At 32.4% G+C, this 19,047-nt stretch overlaps 1 non-coding gene across 1 annotated transcript; it reads right to left on the reverse strand.

Moving 5' to 3' along the window:
* Positions 1-18,600: 18,600 nt before the first annotated feature.
* On the reverse strand, positions 18,601-18,756 carry LOC132271988 (U4 spliceosomal RNA). Its single transcript, XR_009469938.1, has one exon. It is a non-coding gene; the product is annotated as a U4 spliceosomal RNA (small nuclear RNA).
* Positions 18,757-19,047: the final 291 nt, after the last annotated feature.

A 19,047-nucleotide genomic window follows, 5' to 3' on the forward strand; every position in this document is an offset into this window, starting at 1 on the left:
AAACACCAAAGAAAACGATCCAAATATTGCCATGAAGACAACTTTATCTCTGATGAAGAGAGAATCTCGACGGGGCGAGGAACACACACTCCCATGCCCCTCATCACCCTCGATTAATACTCAGATCGAACACACGAGAAGACCAAAATGCGTTGCATAGAGAATATCATAGAGAGAGAAATAGAGGAGAGAGAACTTACAAATAAATATAATTTGGGAGATAAAATGTGTGTATAAAATATGCTATTCTATTTTGACATTTTTTTTGTTACACACTTTCTATCTTTCTTCTTCTTCTTCTTATTCTTTTTTTTTTTTTTTCATTAGTGGAGTTGTATTAAAAGAAAAAAATAAGAATACAGGTGCATTTTAGCAAAAAGGAAGTGGGAAACACTAGAGAATACCCACGTCCAGTACAAAGACATAACAATAGAAAAAAAAACTTAGGACATAATCAGTGACGGATTCAGGAATTTTTTTGAGAGGGGCGTCGTTGAAGAATAACAATAATAAAAAAAAATTGTAGACAACTTTCTTTTGAAGTAGGGGCATTTTTGAAATTTTAAGTAAAACTTTAGGTAATAATATAAATTAGAAAAAGAGCAGTGGAGAAATAAGTGAGGTAAAAATGTGAAGGGAGGCATTTTAAAAAATTGAGTGGGGGCATTTTTGAAATTTTAACTAAAACTATAGGTAATAATGTAATTTAAAAAAAATTCAGTGGGACATTCACCCCCACTGGCTTGACCTGGGTCAGTGCCTGGACACAATATCATGAATGGTATCATTCTAAATGTCCAACACCTCCAACATCAATTGTCTTGCCACTATCTCTAGTTTGTATTTGACCCATAGAGCCTTGCATTCCCCTCATGCTAAATAGACATACGTAAAAAAATAAATATTAAAGATCAGAGCTTTAAAGTTTCTCAATTATGACATGAGGTACTTATGAGATCAAATAAGTACACCTTATCTAATATAATGACTAATATCAATCCAACCCATTGAATAAAATGTGACTAATTAACCAACCAACAAATTAGTTGCTACAAATAACATCTTCTTGTTACATTGGAATATATAAATGACGGCTAATCTGACAGACATGGAACTTGGTAAAATGAAATGATTGAATATTTGAAAAATGAGATTATTTAGGAATACACAATGAATTTTGAGATCAGGCATTGAATTTATGATAATAGATCCATAATAATAATAAAAAAAAAGTGTTTATGATTGTTCCAGAAGAAATGAAACAAAATATACGATGGAGCTAAGACATGCAGTTTTTGTATGAAGTCTATCTAATGCTAGATGTAGATGTGCATAATAGATGGATATGAACACGATGAATTGTCGTGTAATAAAATCAGTGGTTGTTGATACATTCTTCTTAATTCTTTATTCTCTTTCTTCCATAGCTTGAGCTCATAGAAGGAAGAGATAAGAGGTCTTGTGAAGAATGTGGCTAGAAATCCATAATAGAGTCTGAGCAAATGATCGAATTAATTATCTTCACACATAATTAAGGATATTAAATTACTTAGTAGGAAAGATTTCAAAATCATCACAAACCTTTCTTTTTATTTTTTTATGGAATTTCTAAAATATTATTTGATATATATTTTTTAAAATTTTTATATATAGAAATAAAAAAGATAAATTAGAAACAACATATCTTATATCAACGACACCAAAGGGATATTAAATTAATGGAATCAGGATATGGATGGAATACAATGAGAAAATAGAGCCACTTTGTGGTGTGGTTCCCTATGAAATGGGGCATAAAAAGAAGTTTTGGAAGTTACAAAGGAAGTTTCTAGGGTGCCCTTCTATCATCGCCCCATGTATCTATGATATTCGCACTGATCTAGACCTTTTTTCGTGGATTAAGGTGTCTCATATGTGACGGCAAGGTAATCAAGCAGCCCATGCCCTTGCATCACTCTCTTTTTCACGCTTGTGTGCTGATTCCATCATCTCTCAACTTTCGGCGTTGAGAACAAGAATTGAACTTTATGAGTTCTTAACTCCTATTGTTCCTAGTAGCTCAACGGAATAGTGTAACTACACACCTTCTTGGACGTCATTTTTTGTTCGGAAGAACAAGCGTTAACCATCGAAATTTTGGATTATCTGGACACGTGAGAAAGAGATTGTGGGTCAACCACTTCAGTGTAATAAAAACCACACATTCCCTCCCTCAAAACAATACTTATCTCGTTGAAGCTTCTAAGTAAAAATCCAAAACCACAAAGTACGTAGAAACAAATTGGTATTTGAACAAGTCTATCTGGGTTGGTAATTAAACAAACCTTGTTTCTATTTAGATTCATTTCTTTCAATTTTTCAATCAATCATTTGAGTATTTATAAGGTTTTGAGACTTCGGGAGCTGTTATTGGCCCTCTATTTATATCCTCTTGCGCTTCATGTTTATTATTATTATTATTATTATTATTTTAAAGGGATAATTATATTGACCTCCCTCGAGGTTTCATCAATATACACTGACATCCCCTCTTGTTTGTCAAATTACACTGACCTCCCTCGATATTTGTATACTGATAACATGGACCTCCCCTCCATTACTGAAAATGATGATGTCATCAATTTTTAATTCTCAAATTCCCATTTTAGACATGTAAATAAATTATTATCCTAACTAAATCATATGAAATTACTTAAAGCCATCAGTTTAAGTAAACCGGTTTTCAGTAAGGCCAAACCAATCAAACCGGTTCGTTGTTGCTTGGGGGTCGTCGGACAGTGTAAGCTTCTGTACACTTCACTGAGTTTGGGTTTGCCCAAACCATCACCATCAGTCATTGCAACTCACCCAGGCCATGAGTGGGCTTGTATAAGATAATGCAACAAAGCTTAGTTAAATCAGAAGCAGAGGATAACAGAAAAAGTAGAAAGTAAAGCTTAAGCGTCTATCTAATGGCAGACTCTAAGCTCACCCTCTTCATCATCTCACTGTCTTTAATAACATCCACATTCTTACTAGGTAAAAAACCACAAACCCACTTCAAAAAAATCAATCTTTAATAGATTGGTATACTAAAAAGTCTTACAAACATATATGTATATGTATAGATTTGTATACTAAATTAGCTTTGTTTCCACAAACCCATTTCTAAAAAATCAGTCTCTACATACCCATTTATGTATATATGTAGAATTGTATACTGAATTTGTATTGTTTGCAGATATTAAAGCGCAACAAGATGAAGATGAGCCATATGTTGGAGTCAACATAGGTACAGATATATAAGATTTGCTATCACCAAAGGACTTAGTTTTGTTTCTACATAAGTGAAAGATAACACACGTTCGTTTCTACGATACTGACGTAGACATTCTCAAAGCTCTGGCCAAAACTAGGATTTGGGACAGCATTGGTGTGCCCAACAACCAGCTCCTCGCAATTGGGTCCCACAACGCCACCGCCGCCGCCTGGAATAGCCGCAACATCGCTGTGTACTACCCGCAAACGTTTATCACCACCGTCACCGAGGTCCTGACCACCATACTCTCTTCCACTCCCCTGCTTATAATGGTAATCGAGTCCCTCTACAGCGCTCTTGTCGTCGCCAATCTCCACACTCAGATCAAGATCTCGACGCCGCGTGTAGCGTCAATTGTTTTCGACCCATTCCCTCGTCTCAAGCATTCTTCGACCAAACCTTGTCCCAATTATTCTCCCTATCCTTGGAGAACAACGGGGTTGTTCTTTTGGATAGTTCTAGCCATTGCCACATTCGAAAGAAATGGTGGATCTAAACACTTTGCTTCACTGTGCTTGACGCAATGCTTGACTCAATTTATTTTTTACTGAAGAACCTTAACATTACTAATGTGGTCATTCTTGTGTGGGTGGGGTTAATGATGGTGGTAATGGGCGGTTGTGTGGGGGTGGGGATGGTAGGGCTGCAGCGCCCGACAATCTATTTGTGGTGATCCAAAAAAATGATGCAGGAGGTGGAGAGGGTAGGGTTTTAGAGATGGGTTTTTTGGTCTTTTCAAAATTCATCATTCTTGCAATAAAATACAATTAAATATAATGAGGGCAAATTAGTAACTTCACTCTTACAAGGGAGGTCAGTGTAATTTGACAAATAAGAGGGGAGGTCAGTGTATGTTGACGAAATCTCGGAAAAGGTCAGTGTAATTATCCTTATTTTAAATGAATAGGCGGTAGAAAAATATTTATTAATACGAAATGAGTTAGTGAACTTGAAACTCCAAGACGATCAAATGGATTCACGTATCTTCCAAAAAAATTCTCCCTTGTTACAACCTTAAACATTCTTCTTGACACCAATCGCGCTCTCTCAACCACACAAAGATCCTTTGGAAGAGAGAAACCTTTCATCTTATTGGTCCTGACTATAACTCACATACACATTTTCGTAATTCTTTGGCAAATTTTGCTCGTTTTAGGATGGAAGATGGTGGAGCTCTGTAACCACCACATCTACTATTGAAAATAGTGTGAGCAGCAATTTTTCTCACCACCACATCCACTATTGAAAATAGTGTAACCACCGCTATGCCACCGCGAGAATCAACAAATTTTTTCTAGAATTCGCAAGAATCAACAATTGAAGTCAGATAAAGAAACTCGTGCCATTCGAAGACGATATTTACTGTTTGTAATTGCCATTGGGAGCATATAGAGAGCTGCAATAATCTATTACGGTTATGGGATAAATATTGGTTTTCCACCGTTTATATATAATATGAAGGGTATTTTTGTCATTCGGATATAGAGAGGGAATAGCATATTTCATTGATTATTTATAAATTTTGTGAACCGTTTATCATCATTACTCTTATTACATGGTTGTTGGTGGCAGCTTATTGCACCAGTCTCGTGTTTCACTGGCAGATGCACTGAATTAATAAGACAAACTAATGAAAGACTTCAACTTCTGAACAAATTTAAAAAGAGCAATACTGCGAGGACTCTTGAGTCTGCTCGACATATTGTTTGAAGGCATGAAAGAACGAACCGGGCTTCCTTAAATGTAATTAGTGGAGCAATTCAAATTTAAGTCACACAATTTTTTTTTAATAAATGTGACTTTCACGTTCTGAGTGCGTTCTTGTTTTTACGCTTCGCTCGTACTTTTTTTTCGAATTTTCAATATTTATGATTTAATTTTGTCACTTTCACACTCTTTAATTCGCTCTCGTTTTCATTTTACGTGACTTAGATCCAAACATATATTGTTAGGTAAATGCATACGATGATAAAGGAAAGAGAAATATTTTTAACAAATTAATAAATTTGTGGGTCCTAACATGAGCTGTCCAGCGTTGCATTAAAACTTCCCTAACGGGAAAGATCCTATTTTTTTGATTGTTCTGTCGTTAGAAAAAAAAATATCGAAATAACAAAAAATAATAATTTCTTTTTTATTTTTTTTTGGGTAAACAATGAATCTTTTTTATTGAACTAATGAAACTCCTTATCTACAAAACAAAGGTAAAGGACAAACTGTAATTTCTCCATAAACTTATCACACTCAAAGAGACCAACTCATAAGTAGACAGGAACAAGCTAGGACAAACACCAATCCAAGAACATAGCAAATTGAGTCGATCATCAATTAATCTTCACATCAGGCTCTTGGGTGGATCAATGGTCAAGGAATTGAAGTTCAGGAATGGATCAAACCCATCCTGGTTTGGGTTCATACCCACCTCCGGCTGCGGTCCACCCTGTTGATACAAGCCCGGAATTGCAGCCTGGTCTAACCCAGCTGGCTTCCAAACAAGCCTCATCGCCTCTTCTTGCTTCTGAGTCTCTTGTCGCATCATCAGATAATATTCATTGAGCCTTTTCAATTCTGTTTGGTGCTCTACCGTTTCCACTGTATATACAAAGAGACATTCATGATATATATATATATATATATATATATATATATATATATATATTTACATAAATATATATAGAGAGAGAGTGGTAGCGGATATATACTATATGAATGTTTGAATCTATCTTCACATTCGTCTATTTTTTGTTGCAATACACCCTTCTCCATTCCCAACACTTTTTTCTGGTGTTCTTCATATGATATACTAGGACAGAACATTGCAATTTCAGCCTGCAAATATTTACATGAAACATAGCGTTAACACTTGTTAATCACACGGGCATGTTCATTAATTATAGGACAAAAAATTATAGAGCTGGAGATCATGTCATTGTTACCTCAAGATCTTTAGCCTTTTTTTCCATATCATTCATGTATCGGATCTTTTTCATTCTAGATTTCTGCGCTGAGATACGATTCGATAAAATCCTACAACAAAGTATGTATATGCACAGATTTTTGGATGTTCAGACACAAATAAAATGCAATAGTGGCTATGTTAGAGAGAAGAAATTAAGAAAAAAATATTATATATGATAAAAGATAGATATATATATATATATATATATATATATATATATATGATAAAAGATAAAAAAAAGAAAAAAAAAGAAAAAAAAACAGAAGTGGATTCACCGTTTGAGCTTCTTCTGATTTGTGTCGGGGTTTATGCTACCCCATTTGATCATATCGAGATCAATTGGGGGTTTAGTTTTGATAGGAAGACCACCATTAATATCAGATGCTACGACAACGCCGTTGTTTTCATTCTTATCAACTAGTGGGGAAATAATATTTGTTTTCATGTTCTTATCGTCCGATAGTAGAGGACAACTTTCGCCATTAAATGGTTCCATATAAGGCTTGGTTTCGCTGCTTTGGGGCCCGCCATGATTAGTCGAGTAAGGTTTCTTCCACACATCATGTGAATCAGTTGGCAAGGAAAGGGCTAATGGAGAGATCATGGTAAAGGATTTACTAGCAATGGGTGGCTTTCTAGGGTACAAAGGTAAACGCAAAGCAATGTTGTTTTTGTTGAGCTCCTCCATTTCTTCCATACCTGATCACCTGCAAAACAATCAATCAAAGCACATTTTTATCAGAAAGGAAATGAAACCGCAATAGCCTTTAAAAAAATTAAAGCCTTTCAAAAAGAGAAATGAAACCCTAATAAGGAAATGGGGTTTTTAGAGCTATATACTAACCCTAAAAGCAAGTATGTGTAGATTGTGAAAGCCACCAAACCATATTTATATAAAGAAATATAGATAATTTACCACACAAAACCTATTTGTGCTACTCCCTATACCTTTTTTTTTTTAAAATTTTAATACCCATTTGATTGCTTTCTAGTTTAAGAATTTTGAATTATATGGTCAATTTAAGAGTTCATTGAAGCACTTGTCTAAATTGCCCTCCATTTGTCTTATCTAGAAATTTAAAATACACTCATATTATAAGAAGAATATATTTTTAATATTTTTCGTTGGATTGGGTGGTCGTGTAAATTCACCAATATTCAGTCCTCGTTAAACTATTGATACAAACTATGTTTTACTGTATATTCCATCTTATCCATAACAAGGATGTTTTTAAAGGGTAATAAAGACACACCATTGATATAATTGATTATTTAAATGGAGTTCATGCAAAAAGTAATTTCCTGCCTAAAAAGGACAGAAGAGTTGGAAGTTGTGATAAGCATTGTGAAGTTGTTGTTGTTGTTGTTAAATGATTTTTTTTTTTTGGAAGTTCAACGAAAAAAGAGAGTGTAGGCCTCATTTTTTTTTTTTTCTAAGTTGAAATCTTTATTTAAAACAAAATAAAAAATAATATTTTCATGTAATTTTAAAGTTTTCGAACATTAATTTTCACGTATAGCTATTGTTGAGAGAGATGTTGGCAGCAGGTTCTGATTTGGTTGGGAGTTCCTGATATCAGATTTCATGATGTTAATTTATTTGTGGAATGGATGATGCAAATTACAAATGCAAAGGGGAACAAGTCTAAGATTTTGAAAGGGCTATTTTCAGTTTTTATTTGGAAGATTTGGTTGGAAAGGAATTCAGCCTTACATAGAGGTGTCAAAGCTTCTCCTACTGCTGCTGCAAATGATATTATTTGGGAAGTTTTGAATTTTTTTTCTTTTGGTCTAGCTGATGTTCCAGCTATTTTCGATGTTGCTTGACGTTTTTGTTGCTGGTTTTAGCTTGGTTTGGAAATGGCTTTGTTCTATTTCATGTCTTTTTGTAAAGAGTCTACTTTATTTTTCTATTTTGATATCAACCAACACTCCACGAGTGTTTCAATCCCTTCAAGGTGTGATCTTCTTCTCATTTTCTTCAAAAGCTGATTTTCTAAAGTTTGTGAGAAATTCTGCTTTTTGACCGATGAATATGAAATCTTTAACCACACCAACCTCAATTGAATAATGAACAAACAACCTAAAGCACTCTGTGTATAGTTGTGTACTCTCAAAAATAGAAAAATAATAAACTCTCAAATACTCACACAAAAAGGCTTTCTAAGGTTATGAAAATATTTATGCAAAAACCGTAAATTAAAGAATGTGAATATAAGTTTAGATAGACAAGTATGTAATCCTAATAGGGTTACAAAATATGTCAATTTTAGTTCTAGAATATCCCTACAAGTCAGACTCGAAAGGTAACACGAGTTGGTAAATACATAAACTTTCCTTTTTGGTTCAGGAGAATGCAACCGGTTTAAGCTCACTTTAGAACCGGTTGGAATTTTCCAGAGACATGTTTTTGCACAGAAAAAGCAACCAATTCCAGAGTGAGGTCCAACCGATTGAAGTGCTAAAAAACCCTAAAATAGAAAATCCAGCTTGTACCGCTATTCTAAGTGATTCTCACACACTTATTATGTCTAATAGTTGTTCACCGTCCAACAAAGAATGTCTTGAGTCACTTTTATTGAAACTTCTGCTTCTGAGACCGAGGTTTGATGATGAATAATAATTACTACTCGATCCGGACTTGTTTTGATCACCGAAATATGCCAATAGTAATCTTACATCTCAGAAGAGAGACAACAAAGATAGATCATAACTAGACAGGAATAAGCTATTACAAACACCTATCCATGAACAAATCAAACCGAGTCATCAGGCTCTTTGGTGGATCAATGACCAATGAGTTGAAGTTCAAGAATGAGTCCAACCCATCTTGGTTTGGGTTCATCCCCACCACCGACTGGGGCCCAATTGGCTGATACAAGCCCAGAATCGCAGTCTGTCTAGCCCAGAAAACTTCCAACCAAGCCTTCTTGCTTTTACGTCTCTTGTTGCATCATCAGAAAATATTTCTTTAGGCCTTCTCACTTCTAATTGGTACTCTACCATTTCCACAACATATATACAAAAGCAACATCTTATATATCTATATCTATACTATTGTTAAAAAAGTACAAAGATTTTCTATCATATTTTGAGTTTTCATTATAAATATATTTATTTATTATTTACTAATTATAATAATTTACCTTTTCTTAATTATAATAATTGTAACAATAAAATTTACTCTTTTTAATTGATTCCATAATTCTATTGTATTTCAAATCTTCCCTAAATAGCAATTTATTTTTTCATTTAGTGTTTCTAAATATTAAGTTGCCTAATTCTATTCTATTTAAAATTATTAAAAATAGAAAGTGTTTCAAATTATGTTGTTGTTTTAAAAAAAAAATAATACTCCCTCCAATCCAAACTAAATATTGTCTATTTTTGGGAATCTAACTTTTTAAGAAGATGAGTTTAGTATTTTTTTTATGAATATTGATACTTGGACCGAACTCTTAAAATGAATTGTCCGACCTAGAAGCTTTGATGGGTTATCTAAACCAAATATAACAAATTATATTGTCCCATTTTTTTAAATTGAATTGTCTGATCTAGAAACTTTAATGGGTTATCTTAACCGAATATAAGAAAGTATAGTGTCGTGTTTTTTATATTTTACATACACGACCAATCAAAACTTATAGGCCAATAATTCACTTTAAGTAATCGAGAATAATTTTCCTTATTTATTTATCTATTATATTGGCAGTGAATGAATTATTAAATCCATGGGTCCATAGGGATGCCATAAATTGGTAATGTTAAAAAAAAAAGAGTACTTTGACTTTTCGATTGGGACAGTCAAAAATGAAAATGCAGACATTTGTTTTGGGAGGAGGGAGTATTAAACTTCCAAAAATTTTGTATCAAATCAAATCATAATTCTATACCTATTGTGTGGACAATTGTAATAGGGTTTTCTGCCAAGGAGTTTTCATATCAATCACAACTTTAAAATAGCAGTCATAAGCCGCAACTTCCTTCCCGAATCTTCAATCTTGCTCCACGAGTCTTTGGGCTTCCAAAACGGAATAAAAAAATTGTCTCCTGCACATATTATGCACGTTAGACCGATTCATGGAAATTGACCACTCCAATTCCACTAGAATCCCCGTCTTCATTCTACAATCATGTTGGATCAGTTCGTAAAAGTTGGACTGGTCTAATTTTTTCAGAACCCAATTTTGACAAAATATGGGACACATTCTGATGAGGAAATTTGATATAGAAGCTGAGCAGGTTGATTATGGATAGGATAAGATAAGATAAGATAAGGTGATTAATATTGTTCGCGTTACAAATTCAAAAAGTAATTTTGATATGATAAGGTGAAATTATGATTCTTGGCAAAGGGTCTCATCAGAAATTGTAACAAACTCCACGTCGGCAAATTATAAAAAGGAGGCGACCCACCAACCAGTGAGGTACGGGCAATATTGAACTCCATTTCATTAATTGCTTACTTTATTTCTTCAGGAAACTGACTTTGCCATCGGAGGTTGTTTGGCAGGCACCCCACCGGTGTCAAGATAAAACATTGTCGTTCCGAATCATTACAGACCATTCATCATCAGTTGGCACTATCTGTGGGAACTTGGAATAGTTTTCTTTAAAAAGGATTATGGTCTTACGATCCGGATTTGAGCGTGGTGAGGGAACATCGTTGCAGGCCTCTGGTGAGGAGGAAGTGCAGGGGGAACCCCCTCACATCCCAAATGACCTAGAGCGCGTCGCAGCGTTAGAACAGCAAATTAAAACCCTGAATAAGGGAATGAATGAGCTGATCCGGCAAAATGCGATGATCCTACAACGTTTTGTTCCCCCAGACCCACCTCAAGGGCAAGGTCATCACCATAACGAAATCCCACCTTAAGATCAACCCAACCTAAATGCTGAGGAGGGAAATCATGAGGTACAAGGCAACGAGCCTTCCCATGAGGAAGTTCTTGTAGAGCATAGCCAAATTGCCTATATGCATAGGGTAGCGGGTCACCCATCTCCCCCACGTAGCTCTAGGCTATTGACCTCGACCTACGTTGATGAACGGACTGAGGAGGTTACCCACATCGACCAACAGATCTAGAACCTCAATGCCAAAATGGAAGATGTGATGCAAGCTATGAAGGGAAAAGGCTCCGCTACCACCATAGATGACCTTATTCAAAAAACAAATTTGCCATTTAGCCTAACTATCATGAGATGTCCATTGCCTAGTAAGTTCAAGATGCCAACACTTGAAAGCTTTGATGGGACTCGTGATCCTTTTGATCACCTGGAGACTTTCCAGGCACTTATGCATCTCCAAGCTGTACTAGACCAGATAATGTGTCGGGCCTTTCCTACTACTCTCAAAGGGTCGGCACGGGTCTGGTTTAATAAATTAAAACCAGGCTCAATCGAGACCTTTGCAGAGTTGAGGAAAAGATTTGTAAGTCATTTCATTGCAGGTCAAAGGCACAGGAGGCCAGCTACTCACGTGCTCACCGTGAAACAATAGAAGGGAGAACCATTACGGGAGTATATCAATCGGTTCAACACCGAAATGTTGCAGGTGGATGAAGCTGATGACAAGGTAGCACTTACCGTATTCATGGGAGGACTGCATACATCTAGATTCCTTTTTTTCTTGTCAAAGGAACCACCAACCAGTGAGGTACGGGCAATATTGAACTCCACTTCATTAATTGCTTACTTTATTTCTTCAGGAAACTGACTTTGCCATCGGAGGTTGTTTGGCAGGCACCCCACCAGTGTCAAGATAAAACGTTGTCATTCCAAATCATTACAGACCATTCATTATCACATTCTAACAACATAAAGTTAACAATTATATACGCATGTGAATGTTAGGTAATTATAAGATAAATAATTATAGAGCTAGCGATCATGTCATTGTTACATGAAGATCTTTGGCCTTCTTTTCCATGTCATTAATGTATTGGATCTTTTTATTCTGGATGTCTATGCTGAGATACAATTCGATAAAATCCTACAACAAATATATGTACAAATTATTAGATATTCATATGCATGTATAAAATGAAGCAGTGACTCTGGGTCTTAACTCCCAAGCAACGTCAAGGTTTTGAGCTTGATAGAGAAAAAAATTAAGATCAAAATGCAGTAGTGTGCGTGTGTGAATAATATATAGGGAAAAAAAAAAGATAGAAAAAAAACTAGGAAAAAAAAGATAAAAGAATGTGAATCCTTGAGCCTCTTCTGGTATGTGTTACAATTTATGCTACCCCATTTCATTCCAAGATCAATGGGTGGTTTAGTTTTGATAGAGATACCACCACCATTACTTTCATTCTTATCAAATGGTCGTGATGGAATTGCGAATTTCATGTTTTTAATATCCGATGGTGGAGGAAAACTTTCATGTAAATGGTTATAGATAAGGCTTGGTTCCACTACTTTAAGTTCCACCAAGGTTGGGCAAGTAGGGTTTTTGGTTGAAAAATAATTTTGACAAATTATGAAAATCACTTGCACTTAAATATATGACAAAAATAAAATTTTCAAAAAATCTGGATCATAACTTGGAGGTGCTTAATTGCTTTTTGAAAATACTCAAAGCCACCCACAAAGTGCAAGGGTTATGGCAACTCCATCTCTGGGATTAAACCAAGCCTGGACTCTATCTAACTATAGTGTATTTGTACGATATCCTATTAGGTGAAACACTTAATCTTTTTCTAGAATGCCTAAATGTCAAGTATGAATAAGTCTAAAAATATCCCATTTGTTGATGCATGAACCATCCAAATACATGCATATATATGTAAAAATATTTAAAATTTAATTACTCAAGGGTAATGAACCAAAATAATTAGAATTTAATTATATACATATATATTTTTAAAAACATTATAAAATATTTTGAAACATATTCCAGCATTTCTTCCACAAATCATGTGAAGCAGTGGGCATTGGAAGGGTTGATGGAGAGATCGTGGCAAAGGGTGTGCTAAAATAGGCAACTTTTTGGAGTACAAAGGCAAACACAAGGCATTGTTGTTTTTGTTGAGCTCCTCCATTTCTTCCACACTTAATCACCTGCAAAACAATTAATCAAATCACTTTCTAACTTTATCAAAAATGAAATGAAACACTACTAACCTCTCAAAAAAAAATTAAAGGTCTTTCAAAAAAGAAATAAAACCCTAATAAGGAAATAAAGTTTCTAGAGCTGTGTACTAACCCTAAGAGAAAGTATATCTAGATTGTGTAAGATTGTAGAGGCCACCAAGTCATGTTTATACAAAGAAATATAAATTATTTATCACATATAACCCTCTACCACCGTGTTGTTGTTTTAATACCCATTTCATTGTTTTCTTATTTAAAAATTTAAAATTATGTGTTTAATTTAAAAGCTCATTGAAGCATAAGTTAAATTGTTTTTCATTAGATAAGAATGTATTTTGAGTATTCTTTGTTGGGTTGAACTGTCATGTAAATTCACCAATCGTATAGAAATATTATATGGACCGTCTTATTTCTTCGTAATTTGATTAATGAAGTTTAAAAGTATACAAAATAATTCTTACATAGTTTTTTAATTCTTTATATTTTTTTCACTTTACGGTAAAACAAACATTTTCGCTCTTGTGCATCAAACGTGCATTTTTATAATATTATTTAATTTATTAAATATATAAAAATAATTTTCATACCAATCGACTTCTAAAAATTCTATAACAATTACTAGTAAAATCCTAAACTCTATCAACTACTTTTAAGAATTCTATACACATAATTATCCTTAACGGAGTCGGCGGTTGGGCAGGAAAAGATGTACACGCCGAAAAGTATGCTCACCAACTCATGATTAACTTTCATCTCGTAGAAGTAGACCAATGGAGTCATCAATTCCAAAAAGGTTTTAACGGAGACTTTCTGTAACACTCATGATGCAAGATCGTTCACCCCCTCTGCATAATCACTCATATTATAATAAAAATGTATTTTTAGTATTCTTTATTGAGTTGAACTATCATGTAAATTCACCAATCGTATAAATACACTATATGGACCATCTTATTTCTTCATAATTTGATTAATAAAGTTTAAAAGTATACAAAATCATTCTTATATAGTTTTTTAATCCTTTATATTTTTTTTTTCACTTTACAGTCAAACAAACATTTTTGCTCTCATGCATCACAAGTGCATTTTTATAATATTATTATTTTTTTTAAATGTATAAAAGTAATTTTCATACCAATCAATTCCTAGAAATTCTATAACAACTACTAGTAAAATCCTAAACTCTATCAACTACTTTTAAGAATTCTATACACATAATTATTCTTATATTTTATTGTTATAATATTAATAATTTCAACAAGTGTATAAAAAGAACACTCTTAATTACTAATAGAATTTAAAAAATTTATAAACAAAATTCTTCTTATAATTTTTATTTTATTTTAGTTTTTTCACTTTACAGTCATAGAAACACTTTCACTAACGTGTACCACACTTGTGTTTTATTTAATACATATATTACTTTTTCTCTTTTACTGTAATTCAAAAGTCATCTGGCACTATATTTATTAACTATCATTAACACTCGAATTGAGAATTTATGCAATGTTGACAAGCACTGTAGTTTTAATCATGGTTGTCAAAATCCCGATTTTGAGTTATAATTCAAAATCTAAAATCGATTCAAATCTTAACAAAATCGTTCAATTGGTAGAATCGGAGGTAAAATCGATGGTAGAATCATACGATTCTACAAAATTGGGTGTTTGGGCTGGCCTTTATAATATTGGTTGTTTGGGCCTTTATATTATTGGTTGTTTGAGCCAGGCATGCAAAATTGTTCATTTGGTTAATTGGTTCTATGATGAAATTCAACAAGATTAGTAGATGAAGCCCTGGCCCAAGTATAGTATACAAACTTACAAAGTTATATATTTATTTTATAAATTATAAAATATAAAAATCTTACAAAGTTACAACTTACAAGTATTATATACGAATTACAAAGCCCTAATTTGTTATTACAGAAACCACATAATCACATAGAGGAGGCGACAGAGGCTCAGATAGAGCAGATCAGACCAATAGAGTCACAGACGGCTTCGACCAGGTGTGTTCTTCTTCTTTTTCTTCCTTGATCAAGTGATGGCATAATCCATCACTTGATCCAATTTATTATTAGAGAAACCCCAATTTATTATTACAGAAACCCATTTTGTTATGATTAGGTATGATGTAAAATCTATATTTATACAATATAAATTAATTTTCTATTTTTACCTTTTAATTAATTAAGTTTACATTCCTTTTATGCAAATCATATATTCATCATGTGATAATTACCTAATAAAAAGTATAATATATATATATATATATATATATATATATATATATATAGCACTCATGTGTTGGTGATACAATTTTTTCTTATAATTTTTCAAATATTGATGATAATAATATTTTTGCTCACGTGCATCGCCCGTGCGCTTTACTGCTGTTATTTTCAAAAGCCTTGATTTCATCGTAACTTGATTAATAAAGTTTAAAAGTACACAACGTTATTTTTATCTTTTATATTTTTTTTACTTTACGATCATATAAATACTTTTACTCACGTGTGCGTTTTACTACTGTGTATAAGTCTCTCTGTTCTGCTACAACCAAACACTCAAGAATGATGATATTATATTAATTTACGATCACTGCCACTCAAATTGAGAATTTATTCACTGTTGACACACAATATAGCTTTAAACCCATAAATACACTATTGGGACCGTCTGGTTTCATCGCGACTTGATTAATTGTCCGTTTAGCATTGTTGTTGTAATGATAAAAACGTTTTTTTCAATAGATCTGTCATAAAAGTAATGTAAGTAAAAATCATGTTAGGTGTTTGGTGATGCATTATATAAAACACTTTTAAATTTGTTTGATAACAGTATTGCTTAAAATATTTTAATTATTAATTTTACTGTATTACCCATACAATAATAAATGTGTGCATTACCCAAATGTAATTTAATTCTCTTAAATCAATGGCTCGAAAAATACTCTTTATTAAATGGTTAAAGATGTACTTTTTACAGAGGATTCCTAACCAAAAAAAAAAATCAGATACTATTTCTGTTGTTGAAAAATTAGAATTTTTTAGATAAATGTAATGCACAAAATATTTAGAATCTAAAATATTATAAGCTAAATCTAAATTTAGGTTTATTGTATACAAAATGATGGTGATACACTCGCAACTAAACACTTTATGCATTGTTATTCCGAATAGGTACTATCGTACAAACTGATGGTGATAGAGTCGCAACTAAATACTTTATATGTTGCTATCCCGGATAGCCTTTTATTTACTTATATGCTTTTATCTAAATAGCTTTGTAATTATAAAAATCAAAGAGGATTATATTGTCCAAAAAAATCGTTAAATACAAATCTCTATTCAAATGCAATTTTAAAAGCTCCGATTTACTGCTTTATCAAATGCGCTTCTTTTTTTTATTATTATTATTATTTTTATATTAAACCTATACTCTCTAAAAGCATTTTTTATTTACCAAATATTGTTAAACACTATTTTTCAAATTGAATGTGTTTTTACAAGCTACAAATACAATCCCAAACAGGGCCTAATTAAGTTTAAAAGTACACAAAATTATTCTTATACATCTTTTTTATCCTTTATTAATTTTTAATTTAAATCATTAAAAACTTTCACTCACGTGTATCGCACATACGTTTTATTAGTATATAAATAAGTCTTTCTTTTCTGGTGTTACTCAAAAGTATTTGATTTCATCATGACTTGATGAATGAAGTTTACAAAAATATTCTTATAGATTATTTCTATCCTTCATAATTTTTTCACTTACGGTTATACAAATTTTTGCTCACGTGTATTGCACGTGCGTTTTACTACCATATATAAGTCTCTCTCCTCTATTGTAACTAAAAACTCAAGAATGGTGACATTATATTAATTTATGGTAAATGTCACTTAAATTGAGAATCTATTCGATGTTGGCACACACTACATCTTTAATCATTTAAATACAGTTTATGGATTGTTTGATTTCATGGTGACTTGATTAATTAAGTTTAAAAGTAAAAAGTTTTTCACTACATTATAGAGTTTTATAACATCAAAGAGTTTTAGTATATTATTTATTTATAATTTTTTTTATAATATAGATTTACCTTTTCTATTCTATTATCTTTCTAATTTTTTTGTGAATATAAATTTACCTTTCTTTTTTTTTTTTTTTACTATTTTCTATGGACCGCAGTTGAATCATTTTTAATTTTTATAATGTATTAAATGTATAAAAATAATTCTTGTAAGTATAATATACACAAAATAATTATATAAAGTATTTTTAATTTTTATAATAATATAAAATTTAATAAATGTATAAAAATAATTCTCTTATCAATAATAGAATCCTAAAAATTCTATATCAACTGCTAATAAAATCCTAAACTCTATCAACAACTCATAATAATTTTATATACAAAATTATTCTTATATTTAATTTCTATAATATTATTTATTTTAATAAATACATAAAAATAAATATTTTTTTCCTAATTGATAGTCACATCTCTCCCAATAAATGTTTTGCACCCAAAAGAAGTTGAGCATTAAACCGGATATTTCACAAGGCACCAAAATTAAGTGATATAAAAACAATTCTCATACACGCATTTGTTTATCCTTTATATTTATTTCACTTAGCGGTCTTGCAAACACTTTCACTTACGCGCACCGCACTTATGTTTTACTAGTATATATACAAGCCTCTCTTCTGATGCAACTCAAAAGTCATGAATGTCGATATTATATTTCTTAACTATCACTACCACTCAAATTGCGAATTTATTTAATGTTGACACACACTACACCTTTGATCATGTATCTACACGATATGGACTGGTTGATTTTATCGTGACTTGAGAAAGTATACAAAATTATTCTTATACATTTTTTTTTCGTCTTTTATATTTTTTTCGCTTTATGATCATATAAACACTTTCGCTCATGTGCATTGTGCATGCATTTTACTATTATATATAAGTTTTTCTCTTCTACTGCAACTGAAAAGTCATGAATGCTGACAATAAATTTATTTACAATCACTGCCACTCAAATTGGGAATTTATCATTGTTGACACAAATTGTAACTTTAATCCTACCAATATACTACTTGTGGATCATTTGATTTTATCATGACTTGATGAATGAAGTATGGAAGTGTAAAAAATTTCAGTACATTATAGAGGTTTAGTACATTATATTTTTAATAATAATAATAATAATTTTTTTTTTTTTTTTTTTTAGGGCTTTACCCAAGAAGGGAGCCCTTTCAAAAATTTTCAATGGCCGAGCGGAACCCAAGCCAAAGAGATCAATAAAAAGGAAAATAGTTTTCAACTAGCAATTGACGCGCCTCGGTTAAAACCTCACAAGCTGCGTCATTGCCCCAAGCGCAATGGTGTTTCTTTTCTTTTCTCTTTCTAACTCTTTCCAAAATATAAATTTGTGGTTGAATTTATTTTAATTTTTAGGATTAATTACAATGACACCCTTGAGGTTTGTCAATTCTCACATGGAGAATTTTTAAAAAAAAAAAATAACTTTCACTCACACCATATGTCAATTTTTCGTCACTAATAGTGTGACGATTCTGGTTTTTCAAGCCAGTATGTCCTGTGATGAACCGAAATTTGAGCCAATAACGAATCCGAATGCGAAAGCGAAAATAGAAAACAAGTCTCTGTAGATGCA

This window comes from Cornus florida, unplaced genomic scaffold (assembly GCF_030987335.1).
Source record: "Cornus florida cultivar Cherokee Brave unplaced genomic scaffold, ASM3098733v1 CherokeeBrave_3.0.0_Hap2_Chr08, whole genome shotgun sequence".
Taxonomy (NCBI): Eukaryota; Viridiplantae; Streptophyta; class Magnoliopsida; order Cornales; family Cornaceae; genus Cornus; species Cornus florida.